The 16,300-nt window shown below is 37.2% G+C and overlaps 1 non-coding gene across 1 annotated transcript; it reads left to right on the plus strand.

Annotated features, from left to right (window-relative positions):
* The first annotated feature begins 13,056 nt into the window (after nt 1–13,056).
* On the plus strand, nt 13,057–13,163 carry LOC121209301 (small nucleolar RNA R71). The gene has a single exon (XR_005904416.1). It is a non-coding gene; the product is annotated as a small nucleolar RNA R71 (small nucleolar RNA).
* The last annotated feature ends 3,137 nt before the right edge of the window (nt 13,164–16,300 follow it).

The raw sequence follows: 16,300 nt of genomic DNA on the forward strand, positions 1-16,300 counted from the left end.
TAGCATTTTGCATTTGTTTTAAGGATTTATCAAACCAACTAGATATTGGGTTGTACCCGTTACGTTATATAAAAAGCGTTTCGATTCCTGTCATAATTGTACCATACTTCAAAAAAGTATTTCGAATTCTAAAAATATGTCTTGATTTATTTTCTTACATTTTCTTATACAAACATAGGATTTCTTTAGATCACTTCAAATTGATACACTATTTGTATATCCACTAAATTAGAAAAGGGGTTTTCTCGATTAGGTTGAAAACAGGGGAAGGAGATAGAGTAATTCAGAGAAATAAAGCGAATTGTTTTGAATGCATTCAGACAGAAAAGCTAACATAGATGTTATGGGCCAAATTCTTATTTCATTTCGTTCCTGCCTTATCTTTATCTTATTATCTTATTTATATTCTATTTGATTTATTTCTTTTTTTTATTTATCCATCTTCCATAAAGGAGCCGAATGAAACAAAAATTTCATGTTCGGTTTTGAATTAGAGACGCTAAAAATAATGAATCAACGTCGACTATAACCCCTAGCCTTCCAAGCTAACGATACGGGTTCAATTCCCGCTACCCGCTCGATATTTGAATTCTATCTATTCTATCTATTTGAATATTTATTAATTCAATTCAACGATGCATTAGCATCATTGAATTGAATTAATAAATCCGCAATTCCTAACAATTTTTCACATGTTCTTTAGAAAAGTAGCCCATGCATCTGATGGATGAATATTTACGATATTCGATTCATCGTCATCTATCAGATTACTAGGTAATCCTTCTCCCAACTCCGCTTCAATAGGATCAAGACTCATATAGGTTCGAATAAAATCATGGAGCAAACAACATGAAATAATGATTCTATTGTACACCCTACAGGATAGAATGATGGACTCCTAAGTATTCCCCATCTAAGTTTTAATAACCCAAAACATCTTTCAATAACATTACGCGCTGAAGCATGTTTCATATTGAAAAATTCTTTCGGAGTACTTGGCTGGTAACCCTGATGCCACTCATTCAAATGATATCTTTGTCCTCTAAAAGGAACAAGAAATCCCTTACAATTTGTGTATCCAGCATCAACTAGATAATAACAACCTATAAAAAGAAACTATTTATCATGATTAATTTGCCAAAAAAAGTATGATCTTAAAAATTAATTCAAATTCCTCTAATTTTGCACTTTACCATAAGCAACTTTTAGTCCATGTCTCCTACTAATGGCATCTAGAAGAACTCGTCCATCAGCAACAGAACTATTGTGCGGAAGCGTGTAAAAGAGTAAAATTATTGTACTGAAAAATCACACTAAGTTCAATTCCCAGAAAAGAGAGGTGGATCACAAGGATCACTTAAGTACCAGGTTTTTCCTAGCCAGAATATCCCTCTATCATAATTTAATAGCACAATAAATCACTACAATCACACTCACAAAATATGAAAACTAATATGATAAAGGACATTAGAATTTTAATGAGGTTCAGCAAATTTTGCTACGTCTTTGGGCACTACCAAATATATTTCACTCCAAAATACAAGTGAAGATTTACAAAGAGAGAGAACAATGCCTTAAGTAGAAAATGAAAAATGTAGGCTGATGAAATGAGAAATGGTTAGTCCTATTTATAGTTGAGGTTTAAGGATCAACTTGCAAAGTCATTATACAATTAGGGACCAAAACTTGCAATTATCTCATGCCAAATCTCAATCCCACTTTTGGTGCCTTAAATCTCAGATTTCTAGTGACAACATTTTGATACCCATATCTTTGACTTTCCAAAGTATAGATGATTGCCAATAATCTCCACCTTGAAGATTTGATTTGGATAATCTTATCTTCACACAATTCTTTCTGCCATTGTCAACAATACTTGATAGTGCCTTCTTCAACTGTTAAACTTGCAGGATATTGATCAAGTTCAAACAATGTTCAAACTTGGTTGTTGTTACCACCTTGGTCATCATGTCTGTGGGATTATTTACAGTCTTAATCTTCTGAAGATAAATTTTCCCCTCATCAATAATTTTCAGCAAAAAATGGAATCGTACGTCGATATGCTTTGTACGTGCATGATAGACTTGATTCTTTGCTAAATGAATACCACTTTGATTACCACAATACACATTAATATGCTCCTGAACCAATACCAAGGTTTTAACCATACCTTGTAACCAAATAGCTTCCTTTACAACCTCTGTTACAGCAATGTATTTGGCTTCTGTGGTTGACAACGCAACTGTAGACTGTAGTGTAGACTTCCAACTTATTGGTACTCTAGCAAGTGTAAACACATAACCGGTGGTTGATCTTCGTTTGTCCAAATCACCGGCATAGTCAGAATCAATGTACCCAATAACACATTTACCAAATGTAGTATCCTACTTGAATGGTAATCCAACATCCATGGTCTTCTAAATATATCGTAGAATCCATTTCACAGTTTGTCAATGTCCTTTTCGAGGATTATGTATATACCTGCTCACTATACTAACTGCCTGTGAAATGTCGGGTCTTGTACACACCATTGCATACATCAAGCTACCTATTGCATTAGAATACAGAACTTCTAACATGTATTCTTTTTCGTATTCGTCGAAGGAGATAGTTGTGCAGAAAGCTTGAAATGAGAAGCCAACGGTGTACTTACAAGTTTTGTCTGCTCGTTCATGCCAAACTACTGTAGTACCTTCTTCAAATATTGCTTCTGAGACAAGCTAACTCTTCCATGAGCTCTATCTCTACATATTTCTATGCCAAGAATCTTCTTAGCTTCACCTAGATCTTTCATCTCAAACTCAAGGTTGAGTTGAGTCTTCAATCTCTCAATTTCAACTTTACACTTAGATGCTATCAATATATCATCAACATATAAGAGCAAGTATATGAAAATTCCTTCTTGTAGCTTCTAAAAATACACGCAATGATCAAATTTACTTCTTGTGTACCTTTGCCCTTTCATGAACTGATCAAATCGCTTGTACCACTGCCTCGGAGATTGTTTCATAAAGCGACTTTGTCAATTTGCAAACCCAATTTTCTTTATCAGCAACCTTGAATCCATGTGGCTGAGTCATATAGATTTTCTCTTCCAAATTACCGTGTAAAAATGCGGCCTTCACATCGAGCTAAACTATTTCAAGATCATATTGCGCAACCAAGGCTAGCAAAATTCAAATAGACGAATGCTTTACAACTGGAGAAAACACTTCATTGTAGTCTATTCCTTCTTTCTGAGTGTAACTCTTTGCTACCAATCTAGCCTTGTATCGAATTTCATTTTTACCAGGAAATCATTCCTTCTTTGCATATACCCATTTGCATCCAATTGCCTTCTTTCCTTTGGGCAGTGTCACTAACTCCTAAGTCCTATTTTTATGAAGAGACTGCATTTCTTCATTCATAACTTGCTTTCACATTACACCATTAGGGTTACTTCTTGCTTCTGTGTAAGTAGAAGGAACATCACCATCTGCAATTGGAAGTGCATAAGCCACTATATCATCAAAGCGAGCAGGCATACGAATCTCTTTTCTTGGCCTCCTATATGCAATTGAATCTTGTTGCTATAGAAGTTCTTGGGTCGAAACTTCTTCATCATTTGTTCCTTCAATATTAGCTGGATCATCATTAACCTTTTCAAGCTCCACCTGCTGCAAAGTACTACTAGTTTTGTCATCTTTTGTTAATCCTTATTCTTCATCATGGTTGATTCATCAAAAGTCACATCTCTACTGAAAACAATCTTCCTTGTATCAAGACACCAGAGGCGGTATCCTTTTACTTCATTAGTTATACCTACGAATAATGTTTTCTTTACTCTTGGGTTTAACTTAGATTCTTTTACATGATAATATGCAGTGGAACAAAAAAAATGTAAAGAAACATAATCAGTAGTAGGTTTACCAGTCCACATCTCCATAGGAGTTTTTCCATTTATTGCAGCTGATGGCAACCGGTTAATTAGATGGCATGCATATGTAACTGTCTCAGCCCAAAATTCCTTGCCTAATCCAGTATTGGACAACATACATCGAACTTTCTCCAGTATAGTTTGATTCATACATTCTACCACCCTGTTCTACTGTGGTGTATCCCAAATAGTGAAGTGTTGCACAATGCCCTCATCTTGACATGCTTGTAAAAATCGATCATTCTTGTACTCAGTACCATTGTCTGATCGAAGTCGTTTGACCTTTCGACCAGTCTGAGTCTCCACCACCTTCTTTCATTTTAGAAATGCATCCAAAACTTCACTTTTTCTATTCATTTGATACACCCATACTTTTCTTGAATAATCATCAACAAAAGTAACAAAAATAGTGCATACCTCCCAAAGAAGTCACTTTGGTAGGTCTCCACACATACTGTGAACGTAGTCCAGAATTCCTTTTGTATTGTGAATTCGTCTGCTTGCCCAGAACACAATGTTCACAGAATTCCAATTTGTTAGAATTTGCACCTTTCAACAAGCCTTGCTTCACCAAATTCTGCAAAGCTTTTTGACCAGCATGTCCCAATCGCATATGTCATAACTTGGTAGCCTCTAAATCTGCATCTTTTGCAGAAGCTGTTGATGTTGATCCAATAAATGTACTTTCATTTAAATAGTACAAGTGATTTCTTCTTGTGCCTTTCATTACCGTCAATACCCCAACTATTACCTTTAGTAATCCATCTTTCAAAGTGATTGTGAGCCCTTTAGATTCTAGGATCCCTAATGAGATGAGATTTTTCTTCAAGCTAGGTACGTAGCGAACATCTGTCAAGACTTGGATTGAGCCGTCGTGATTCTTCAATTGGATTGTGCCTACTCCCATTGTCTTACAAGAGTTGTCAGTGCCCATAAAAACAAGTCCACTTTTTAGTTCTTTAAGACTATAAAACTAGTCCTTATTAGGACACATATGGTATGTACATCCTAAATCCAAAATCCACTCATCTGTATGACATGCCATTGCCATGCCAACCAAGCTAAAGCCTGACTCCTCATCATGCTCCACTACACATGCATTAGAAATAGCCTTGCCCTTTTTGTAACTTAGGAAAATTCTTTTTCCAATGCCCTTTTTCACGACAAAAAGCACATTCATATTTGGCAGGTCTTCTTTTAGACTTACTCCTACCAGATTTGTTGCTGTGCGAACGGCCTCTTACTGTTAAGACTTCAGTAGTTGTATCTCTGTGATCTCTTTTATCTTTCTTTCGAGTCTCAGATTTATACAACGACTACAGACTGCATCAAATGTGATCGTATCCTTCCCATGAAGCAATATGGTGGTAAGATGATCATATTCATTAAGAAGAGAATTCAACAACAATAATGTCTTGTCTTCATCTTCAAATTTCTCATACAAATTTAGCAAGTCTGCTAAAATTTTATTGAATGAGTTCACATGGTCATTCATCAACATACCGGGTGCATATGTGAATCGATAAAGGTTTTTTTCATATAAAGCCTATTTTCAAGACTTTTCGTTAGAAACTTTTCTTCCAGTGTATCCCACAACTTCTTCGCCGATGTCTCCCTCATGACAGAGTACTTCTGCTCTTTGGCCAAACATAGGCGGAGTGTACCACACGTCTGTCTATTGATCTTGGCCCACTCCTTAGCATCCATCTCGTCAGGTTTTTCTTCAAGGGCTATATTCAACTCTTGCTGACATAAGACATTCAGGATCCCACATTGCCACTGATCGCGTGATTTCATGATAGGTTTTAAATATTTATAATTAATCGTTCTTGAAACTAACTATTATCGAGATGTAGGCAAGTGTACCATGGAACAGTAGTAAAGTTTTAGCAAGACCGGATTGTCGAACCCAAAGGAACTAAAAGTACTAGTAATGAATGTCTTTTTATTATCTAGCCTAAGAATAAGGAGGTTTTGTTTTAACTAACTAATTATCTAAACTAAGAACTCACAGAGAATAGAATTGGGGAATTACTTTTGGGAAAATCGATTGAATTAAGACAATACCTAAGGAAAAATCCACCTAGACTGTACTTGTTATTCTGGCTCTGAATCGGACGATTTATTCATTTAACTTATTCCGTAGAGATCCCTAAGTTATGTTATTATCCCTATTCAAGACTAATAACGTCTAATCCCTAGATTGAATAATTGAGACCTTTCTCTAATTAACACCCTAGGGTTGCATTAACTCGTTCTATGGATCCCTTTATTAGGTTTCACCCTAATCTGGTAAAATCTTGTCACCCTATGTCTAGGCGCGCAAACAACTCCACTTAATTATGACAAATGTACCCTTAGACAGGGTCTATTTCTCCTCTAAATAAGAGTCTATCTTGAATTAGTATCCTGGGATATCAAAACAAGAATTAAGAACACATAATTAAGAACAAGTTAAATATTCATCATACAATTCAGAAAATAATAACAAGATTCATCCCAGGTTTCATTCCCCTTAGGTATTTAGGGGATTTAGTTCATAACTGGATAAGAAAACATTTCAGAATAATAAAGAATACAAAACACAAAGAAAACCCAAACTTTTGAAGGGGAAATTGAGGAGAGATCTTCAGTCTTGATGATGAATCCGGCTTCTGAGATGAATCAATCGGCTTCCTTGGAGTAATTCCTTACTCCCTATTTTGTGTCTCCCTTTTCTTCCTCCTCTAAGGTTATTTATAGGCTTTGGAATGCCTAAGAGCCCTCAAAATTAGCCTTTTTCGAATTGGACTCAACTTGGGCTCTGCAGGGACATGCCCTTGTGCGATTACTCTAGGCTATGCTTGAGCCTGCCAAATTGACACAGTCGTGTGGTCTGCCCGTGTGAGGAGGTCCAGGCCGTGTTGATTTCGTTCTTTGGCCCATTTTCTCCGTTTTTGGCTCGTTTCTCGTTCCTTTCGCTCTCCTATGCTCTTCTAAGTATAAAATATGAAATTAAAGCATTAGGAGCATCAAATTCTCCAATTCTAACGGGAAATCATCCATAAAATGCGTTAAACATGGGGTAAAAATTTGCATAAATTACGGTTTATCAAATACCCCCACACTTAAGCATTTTCTTGTCCTCAAGCAAAATTCTCAACTCATAATCAAAATAAATTCTTCTCAACTTATAATTTCTATCGATAATATCTCAAAATAATCCATAGGTAATCATACATTGAGAATTCAACTAAAAGAATATCATAGTTTCAATCATTCTAAGTTGAGCATTTTGTTCTGAAGACATAGGTGTCTCCCCTCATCTAAGTAATTACCTTTGATTCAGAATATCACAGAGTTTCACATCCTCACTAAAGATTCACTCAAATCACTCGATGTGTTTAAAGATAATAAATGAAGCACTCAATAGTCAATAATGAAAAGTCATTACCATAGGCTTACATGAAAATCAAATCTCCACCACTATAATTTAAGATAATACATCAATCAAAAGGTCTTTAGAGGGTTGTAATGACTTTTGGTTAGGGGGTGTGGTCACAAGTTGAAAGAAAGGGTTAGAATTGAGATTGAGTTGAAAAATTACTTAACTAGAAATATATTTAATCATCACTTACGTACAACATAATTCCTTTTCTGACTATGGAATTTAAATACTGAAGCTTACAAACAAAAGATCACTACTAATATGTATACATGTTTGTTTTTTTAAGAACAAGTCAAATAACATAGACTAACTATTAAGAACAAGACATAGCTAAGCAATTTATTCAACTCAACTCTCGACAAAAATAGGGATTAATTTAGTGGATTTCAACAATAATGGGTTAAGGGTTAATATTAAGGGTAATACAAGAAATGGCTTGTTAGGCTCAAGGGGGTTTACTAGGGGTTAATCATGGAGGTAGGCTTTTCATGGCATGAGTGGGTTAATCCTAAGTGACTTAATATATCAAATCAAATGGTGTGGTCTTGACATGCATAATCAAGCAAGTTCTAGAATAACAGTTCGATATTGACGCACTCAAAGCAATAATAAAAGTGAGCATGAAAGAATTAATAGATGCTCAAAAGGCTCAAAAATCTCACAAAAATTATGGCTTTTTGATGTTTAAAACTTGTGAATTCCAACTCAAATTAATACCTAAACTTTGGGGAAACAACCTAAGATTTTAAATTCTGAAAAATCAACTTGTCATGCTTGATTCTCTAATGTCTTAAAGTTTAAACAATCAATGCATAAATGTTTATGTTTTAATTTAAGATATATCAATCAAAATCATAAATCAGTCAAAATTTTATCCTAAATACGATATGAGAGCTTTTTAAGAGAACAAGGCAGTCATTCAGGGATTTTTCTGATAATGAAATAAATATCCCCCCACACTTAAGATGTGCATTGCCCTCAATGTACAAAGATAGATATTAGAATATAAAAATAAGATAGGGAGAGAAGTGAAACTTCCTGTATGATGAATTCCTCGAACTGGAGTTTTGGAGAGTAATCGGTGCGAGAGTGGAGCAGGATACTTCGGCGGTGGTAGAAGTTCATTAGTCCATAAGTCCTGCGCCAAAATAATATTATATCTAGTGGTAGCTATGGTCATGGTCGATCAGGACATGGCAGTCGTAGAGAACCTTTCTTGATGGAGTTTTTAGTTCTTATGCGATGATGAGCTTAAGAGCTCTATATAACTGTGATAAAATCAAGAATTTTTTAGGGGATATTAGGAAGAATAATTACTAATAAAGAAATAACCAAGATTGATAAAAAAAATCTAGACTCTAATAAAAATAAAAAACATAGAATACTAAATAAATGTTTTAAACATCTTCATCGCTGAATGGTTCGCGAGGTGGGACTGGCGATGAGATGTGGAGGTGCTGAAAAATCTGCTGTAAAGTAGCATCAATGTTGTCAAATCATTGAAAACACTGCTGCTCAAATCGAGTGAGGCGGCTCAAAGAGGTCAGCATATGAAGCCACCGCATGAACTGGACGAGAGGGTGGTGGTGGCTGAGTCGGTGGGTCCTCATGCTATGGAGGGACATCATCAGGAATGTCCTCGTAGGCCTCCTCCTCGGTAGATTGGGTGAGATGATATTGAGGAGGGTAGGTTCCTCGGCGCCTCTTGATCATCCTCATACTAAGCATACTCGAGATGCCCTGTGGAGATATCTGGCCAATGAGGGTTAAGGATGATTCTTGGGCCGCGGTGTTAAAGAGCCTGAAGTGTCGAGCCAACCGAGTCACGAAGGGGCCAATGGAGATGACTCCCTTTTTATACCGCTCTGTTTGATGCTGAATCGCGAGGGCAATGAAATAGGCAAGGTCGATGACGTGCCTGTACAACATACACCATAAAAAGTAGGCGTCGTGAGTGTTGACGACGCCAGTGCTCTCTCACCTTCCTGTAATTGTGTGAGCCAAAATGACGTGTAAGTACCTCAGGGATGGTGGGAGAACTGATGCCTTGGAATGGCTAGGATTGTAGGAGGCAGCGCCAGGGGCCAAAGTGTGCCAGCACTTCGAGGGAGAGAAGTGTATGTGGCGAGTGAGAGTATGTAGTTCATTCTCCTCCTTGAACTCCTCCGTATATAAGCCTAGTGGAGCACCGAACTCTGGGATGCTTAGCTGGTGGATTAATCTGCCTAGACGATATTTGACCGTGCCAGGATCTTCATAGTTTGTCATTACGGTCTGAAGATGGAACGTTCAGCATAGTTTCATCGTGAGCTCGAGGTATGTTGGCTCGATGATCCCAAAGAATAGCTTCCAAAGGTCTGTGGTTAGGACGGCCCGAATCGCATCAGCCAACTGAACTTGTTCTACAGTAGCCTAGTCGATGCAGTGGTTCGCAATTAAAGGTCAGGCCTGAAGTATTTGGAAAATTTCTTCCTAGGGTCCACGGGGGAACTGTGGGAGAGGGTGACGAATTTTCGCGGTTGGACCCGTGAAAGATGACGCTTCCGTTTCTTGGAAGCAGGTACGGTAGTTTTCTTTCCTCGTGAAGATAACATGGTACCTGCAATCAAAACCGTTAATTCATCTTGAGGAATGATCAAAGTAAAATGAAGACAAAATGTAAATAACAATCATAATTTCAGCAACTACTAAGACTAACAAATTAATCAAAGCAATCAATTGTATGGTGTGAAAATGGCCATGAATTTCATGCAATGCAACATGTGTGACGGATGAAAATGTTAACACTAAAGGCATGAGTATGTCTATTGTTCTAATCATGAATATTTACTTCTAACTTAATCAAATAAAGTAGAGAAATCATATAAAGAGTAAGAGTTTGCACATAAAAAAAATAATAGCTTGTTCTATGGATAAAATGTGAGTGATAGAAAGATGAAATAATCATGAAAAATGCATAGTTCTATGATAACTAACATAAAAAATGAGTGCAATTAAAGGGAAAAAAGTAAACAAACGCTAGAAAAGAGAGAATGAGCGGCAAAAATAGAGTTGGATCCGGCGTACGGGCGTGGTAGGGAGGTGTGTGGACTTGTAACGGCTAGGGTTAGGGTTTTTGTGTGGGGGAGACAATGAATAGTGCAGGGTTTTTATAAATTTTGGGGCACACAGCCAGGTAACACGACCGTGTTCCCCAATTTCAACCCGTGTGATTCACAAATTTTGAATTTGGGCGCGTCTGACATTTAGTACACGACCGCGTTCCTTGGGCATGTGGGTGCACACGGCCATGTCGAACGACCATGGCTAGCTTCATTCGCTTCTCGCACGGTCATGTATACAAGGTCCAAGCTCATGTTAATTTAACAGGTTCGACCATGGGTGCTAGACACGGACGTGTCGCACACCCGTGCTGTTTTAACAGGTTCACCCACGGTTCTTCCACACGGGCGTGTTGCACGCCCATGTTGTTTTGGCAGGCTCGACCACGACCATGTCGTATGGCCGTGGCATTTTATTGTAGCCCATGTTTGGGGAAATCTTTGCCTTGTTTTCACACGGCCCTAAGCACGCCCGTGTGCTTGGCCGTGTCTCTGTGGAAAACCTGTTTATTCGAGAGCTCTGTTAATAAGTTAGGTGTTGAAGACTAAATTTTAAAGAAGTTAATGCAGTTAGTGCTCGGGTTGCCTCTCGAGAAGTGCTTATTTATAGTCTAAGCTCGACTTACCTCTCCATTGAATGGTCATGTTGGTTTGAGGAGTTTATACTCCTCATTCCTACTATCATTCTCATCAAATTAAGGTTTCAGACGGGTGTTGTTTACCTTAAAAGTGCCAAACTTGGGATGACTTACCTCGACTGTACCGAATGGGAAAATGCTAAGTACCGTAAGAGGGATTTCTCCATTCGGTGTGGTAGTGACAATGTGAGGATCTGCGGCATCTAATACAAATTTATCTCCAACCTTAAGTTGATGTGGGAAGGTGTTGAACTCGTTCTGGCATAGTTTTGGTTTATCATGTGTTCTCAGTTTATGCGTCTGCCATTCATCTAGTTCCTCAATTTGTAGCCTTCGACCTTCATGAATAGGTCCTCTGTTACTGCTTGGGAATGACTCATGTACTTCCTTCAAGCTCATTTCCTGCAAAGTAGGTTGTACCAAATTGTCAGTTTTAGTAACATGGTTTAGACGATCACCTTCAATTTCCATTGTGTTGCCAGAATTACGAGCTTGAAGGGTGATTGTTTCGTCTCCCACACGGAGCGTGAGTTCACCTGTGCCAACATCAATAATTGTTTTAGTAGTTGCTAAAAAGGGCCTTCCTAGAATTAAAGGAGTGTTGCTATCCTCCTCTATGTCTAGAACAATGAAGTTAATGGGAAATATAAATTTATCAATTTTAACTAGCACATCTTCAATAATACCCCTAGGGAATCTTATAGTTTTTGCTGTTAATTGAATGCTCATCCTAGTATGTTTGGGTTTCTTGAGACCTTGTTGCTTAAACATTTTTAAGGCATGACGTTGATACTAGCCCCTAAATCAGCTAATGCATTATTAACATCTAAACTACCAATTAAGCAAGGAATCGTAAAACTCCCTGGATCTTTTAGTTTTTTGGGTAGTTTATTTTGGAGAATAGCTGAGCAAACTGCGTTCAGCTCCACATGCGACGCCTCATCCAACTTCCGCTTATTTGCTAAAAGCTCCTTTAAAAATTTCATTACGTTTGGCATCTGCGATAGAGCTTCAATAAACGGTAAGTTAATATGTAATTTTTTTAAAAGTTTAAGGAATTTATCAAATTGTTCATCTGAGCGGTCTTTCCTTGTTGTGTTGGGGTATGGCACATGAGGTTTATATTCGGCAGTCACTAGTTTGTTTTTATTATAATCTACCTCACATTTACCTTTGCTTACCATCGTTTCTTGCCTCGGTTCTGGCTCAGGCTCAACAAATCCTTCTTCATTTTAAACATTAATCGCGTTGAGTTGTTCCCTTAGGTTAGGTTTAGTATTACTTGGCAAGCTACCTTGTGGTCGTTCGGAGATTAGTTTAGAAAGCTGGCCTATCTGAGTTTCGATCCCTTGGATTGACGCTTGTTGATTTTTAAGGGTCGTTTCAGTGTTCTGAAAATAGGTTTCTGATACCGAGATAAACTTTGTGAGCATCTCTTTAAGGTTCGGTTTCTTTTCCTGTTGATAGGGTGGCTGTTAGTAGCCCGGAGGTGGCCGCTGATTTCCTTGGCCTCCCCATGAGAAATTTGGGTGGTTCCTCCAACCTAAATTATAAGTGTTACTATATGATTTGTTTTGAGGTCAAGGATTATTACCCATGTAATTTAATTGCTCGTTATCCATGTTGTCGCCATAAGGTTGGTATTCTGAATGACTTCTTCCACCTCCACTTGCTTCGCACTGCGTTACTGGGTGAACCTGTGAAGAACTAAGAAACCCATCAATTTTCTTATTCAAGAGTTCTACCTGATTAGAGAGCATGGTGATAGAATAGATGTTATAAACACCGACTGTTTTCGTTGGCTTTGTCCTCATGACTTGCCATTGATAATTATTCAATGACATCTCCTCTATGATCTCATAAGCATCTTCAGGTGTTTTATTGTTGATGGTTCCGCCAGCAGCTGCGTCAACCATTTGTCGAGTCGAAGGATTCAGGCTATTATGGAATGTTTGAACCTGAAGCCAAAGCGGTAACCCATGGTGAGGGCACCTTCTCAAAAGGTCTTTGTATCTCTCCCATGCATCGTAAAGTGTTTCTAAATCCATCTACACAAAAGAAGAGATATCATTACGTAATTTAGCCGTTTTAGCCGGCGGAAAATATTTTAGTAAAAATTTTTCGGTCATTTGTTCCCAAGTAGTAATTGACCCTCGTGGTAACGAGTTCAACCACTGTTTAGCTTTGTTCCTCAATGAGAAAGGAAATAACCGAAGACGAATGGCATCATCAGAAATGCCATTAATTTTAAATGTATCGCATAGTTTCAAAAGGTTTGCTAAGTGAGCGTTGGGATCTTCATCCTGCAAACCATCAAACTGAACAAACTGTTGTATCATTTGAATTGTGTTAGGTTTTAGTTCAAAAGTATTTGCAGCTACAGCAGGTCTAACTATGCTTGATTCAGTTCTTGTTAAAGAGGGTTTAGCATAATCATACATAGTGCGTGGAGTAGGATTTTGATTAGCCGCAATTGCAAGAGGTAGCTGATTGTCTTGGTTTTCAACCATCTTTTCGGTTGGAGGTTGAGTATCATCTTCTTGCTCGTTCTCTGTGTATCTTAGCCTTCGCCTTATTTCTCTTTGGTTTCTGCGAACTGTGCGATCGATTTCTTCGTCAAAAAGTAGTGGTCCTGATGGGTTTCTTCTAGTCATAAACTATAAAAACCTGCCAAGAGAAAGAAAAAGTAAAGTAATAAATAATAATAATTAAATTAAATTAAATTGCAAGAAAAATAAATGGCTAAAGTAATAAAAATTGAGCGTTCCTAATATCTTAGTTCCCCGGCAACGGCACCAAAAACTTGATCACGTGATTTCGTGATAGGTTTTAAATATTTATAATTAATCGTTCTTGAAACTAACTATTATCGCGATGTAGACAAGTGTACCTATGGAACAGTAGTAAAGTTTTAGCAAGATCGAATTGTCGAACCCAAAGGAACTAAAAGTACTAGTAATAACTGTCATTTTATTATCTAGCCTAAGAATAAGGAGTTTTTGTTTTAACTAACTAATTATCTAAACTAAGAACTCACAGAGAATAGAATTGGGGAATTGTTTTTGGGAAAATCGATTGAATTAAGACAATACTTAAGGAAAAATCCACCTAGACTGTACTTGTTATTCTGGCTCCGAATCGGATGATTTATTCAGTTAACTTGTTCCGTAAAGATCCCTAAGTTATGTTATTATCCCTATTCAAGACTAATAATGTCTAATCCCTAGATTTAATAATTAAGACATTTCTCTAATTAACACCCTAGGGTTGTATTCACTTGATCTATGGATCCCCTTATTAGGTTTCACCCTAATCCAGCAAAATCTTGCGCGCAAATAACTCCGCTTAATTATGACAAATGTACTCTTAGACAGGGTCTATTCCTCCTCTGAATAAGAGCTTATCTTGAATTAGTATCTTGGGATATCAAAACAAGAATTAAGAACACATAATTAAGAACAAGTCAAATATTCATCATACAATTTAGAAAATAATGACAGGATTCGTCTTAGGTTTCATTCTCCTTAGGTATTTAGGGGATTTAGTTCATAACTGGATAAGAAAACATCTCAGAATAAAACCCAAAACTCCTAAAGGTGAAATTGAGGAGAGATCTTTAGTCTTGATGATGAATCCGGCTTCTGAGATGATCAATCGGCTTCCTTAAAGTAATTTCTTACTCCCTATTTTGTGTCTCCCTTTTCTTTCACCTCAACGGTGTATTTAAAGGCTTTGGAATGCCTAAGAGCCCTCAAAATTAGCCTTTTATGAATTGGATTCAACTTGGGCTCGACAGGGACACGCTCGTGTGCAATTACTCCAAGCCGTACTCGAGCCTACCAAATTGACACGGCCGTGTGGTCTGCCTATGTGAGGAGGTCCAGGCTATGTTAGTTTCGTACTTTGGCCCATTTTCTCCGTTTTTGGCCCGTTTCTCGTTCATTTCGCTCTCCTATGCTCTTTTAAGTATAAAACATGAAATTAAAGCATTAGGAGCATTGAATTCACCAATTCTAATAGGAAATCATCCATAAAATGCGTTAAACATGGGGTAAAAATATGTATAAATTATGGTTTATCAGCCACATACCAAAATTATTGGTATAATCAAATTTCTCTACTTCAAATTTTGTATTGGTCACAATAGTCTTCATTGATGACGATGCCTTTGCCATTTTTCTCCTCAATCCCCACTACTGTATATGTGAACAGTACCGTCAACATGAATAGTACCGTGGATGAACAATATCGTATACGCAAATAGTATCATAAACGATCATATTCCCTAAATATGAATCTAGCTTTGATAGCAATTGTTGTGCGGAAGCGTGTAAAAGAGTAAAATTTATTGTACTAAAAAATCATAATAAGTTTAAGTCCCGGGAAAGAGAGGTGGATCACAAGAATCGCTTAAGTACCAGGTTTTTCCTAGCCAGAATATCCCTCTATCGTAATTTAATAGCACAATAAATCACTACAATCACACTCACAAAATATGCAAAATAATACAATAAAAAACAATAGAATTTTAACGATGTTCAGCAAATTTTGCCTACGTCCTCGGACACTATCAAATATATTTCACTCCAAAATACAAGTGAAGATTTACAAAGAGGGAGAACAATGCCTTAAATAGAGAATGGAAAATATGGGTTGATGAAATGAGAAATGGTTAGGCCTATTTATAGTTGAGGTTCAGGGATCAACTTGCAAAGTCACTATACAATTAGGGACCAAAAATTGCAATTATCTCATGCCAAATCTCAATCCCACTTTTGGTGCCTTAAATCTCAGATTTCTATTGCCAACATTTTGATACCCATATCTTTAACTTTCCAAAGTATGGATGATTGCCAATAAGAACCTTCCCAACTAGGAAGTACGTAAAGAAATTGCATATCAGGTGTACAAACAGCTAACATATTTGTTGCTATGTCACCTTTTTGCGTTTGATATCTAGGTTTATCAACTGTTGGAACCCTAATCTTGATGTGGGTTCCATCTAAAGCACCTAAGCAATTTAAATCATATGTATAAAACCTCGTGTTAGGATACTATATTTAAATCTGAATTGACTAAATTATGTACGAGCTATATATAGAACTCACTCCAATACCTTAAACCATTTCCACCTTGGGTATGTAGAATTAGCTGTAATTGTCTCTGCCTTTTTAAATAACACATCTTGTAAACGTATGACAGCATTTAAAACATTGTG

This window comes from Gossypium hirsutum, chromosome A10, assembly GCF_007990345.1.
Source record: "Gossypium hirsutum isolate 1008001.06 chromosome A10, Gossypium_hirsutum_v2.1, whole genome shotgun sequence".
Classification (NCBI taxonomy): Eukaryota; Viridiplantae; Streptophyta; class Magnoliopsida; order Malvales; family Malvaceae; genus Gossypium; species Gossypium hirsutum.